Source organism: Mus pahari, chromosome 9 (genome assembly GCF_900095145.1).
Source record: "Mus pahari chromosome 9, PAHARI_EIJ_v1.1, whole genome shotgun sequence".
NCBI lineage: Eukaryota > Metazoa > Chordata > Mammalia > Rodentia > Muridae > Mus > Mus pahari.
The window spans coordinates 10,699,251-10,700,808 of NC_034598.1; positions in this window are offsets into that span (position 1 = coordinate 10,699,251).

The following is a 1,558-nucleotide window of genomic DNA, read 5'->3' on the forward strand; positions in this document are numbered from 1 at the left end:
TTTGTGCTGTAAGGCGCTCACATTTGGCAAGCATGCCCAAAGTATGAACAATAGCAGCAACTCCTTTGGGTTCTACCCAGCTGGCAATAAGAGCAGTGTCTTATCTGCTAACAGGGTGAGCAGAATCAGTTTCCAGTTCTGGCATGAAGTTGTTAGATGTCTTGAGCATCTCCCTTGACCATCTCCGAATCTCTGGGCTGGAGATACTCCAAGTCCAACACCTTCATCATCTCTCTCCTTCATGGGAAACCCCTGGGAGGAAAGGACACTGCCTTAAAGCTCCCCACTAGCCAAAGCAAAAGACCTCTACAATCCAAAAAATGTCAAGGTCCCTGGGGAGGTTTTAGGAAAACCTCTGCCTCATTGGCCAATGGACAGAACTACATTCACAAGACAGTTGTTAATGAGCCAGGTGCATTAGGAGCCGACTCATGCTTTGGTTATTCACCCTGCTGCACGCATTGGTTAGTAGTTCCTTGGGTCATCTAGGTCAAATGTCCCCTTGGCCTAGTTTCCCTAGTCCTTAGGTCACTAGGGAGGCACCTGCTTCCTTCAGTCTATCCCAAGGGCATGCTTATGGAGGGAGGATGCCCACCAGCCACTGGACAGAAAACACATCTCTACAACTGTTTGGGATAGGTGGCCACCTGCTTCCCACCTCTTCGATGTACGCATTACTGTGTGTGGACTACATTTAGAAATGTAAGCGTGGGGGCAACCCTACAGTGGGGAACTGGCTGTGTCGTCTGGCCATTTTCCACCACACAAGGGCTGGCTGGTGGGTACTTGAGAGCTTCTTTTAACATCCCTAGTGTCATGCAGGCTCACGGGAGGGCAGACTCACACTGGTAGAACCGGTCCACTTCCTTGTGCTCCCCACTTACTTCCCCAACTATGCAAAGGGGTGGAGGGGGGAAGCCTGCTATGATTGGCATCTTCCTTGCTACACCTGAGCCCAAAGGTGCTCTGGGAAAGATCATGTGGTGGCTGTCAACACAGACGGGACTTGAGGCAGGGCCGCCATGGCTTCACTGGGAGCATACTGTCTTGTGGGAACATACCACCAGGAATGAAAAGGAACACTGGACACAAAGCCATGTCACTTCCAGCAAAACAGGAACAGGCCATGGCTCTAGGTCTCATGAGCTCCTTTGTGTCTTCTTTACGGCTCTGCCCTCGTCCCTTGGCTCGTCCCATTGGGTGATGCTGGACTATCACCTACCTGTCGTGTCAGCAGGCTGGAGAGATGACCAGGCATGTTTTTTGGTGATAGGGTGGTAAAATGGCCCACATCATCTGTGCTGGAGGCAATCACAACGAAACTGAACAGTCAAGTAGAAAACTATCCGCCCACAGGCCCGCCAAGCCCAGTGCAGCAGTGGAGGTTAGGGGGTCGGGCTGCTCAGGCCAGCCTCTCCGCCACAGGTTGTGATTCAGAAATAACTGGAAGCACGCTTGCTTTTTCAGTCACGGCTTTCAACGGTTTATTCATAAGGCAATTTTTCACTTTTCACTCGTTTTCAGCCCCTTTCACATCTATCTACTCACAGTTTCTGTC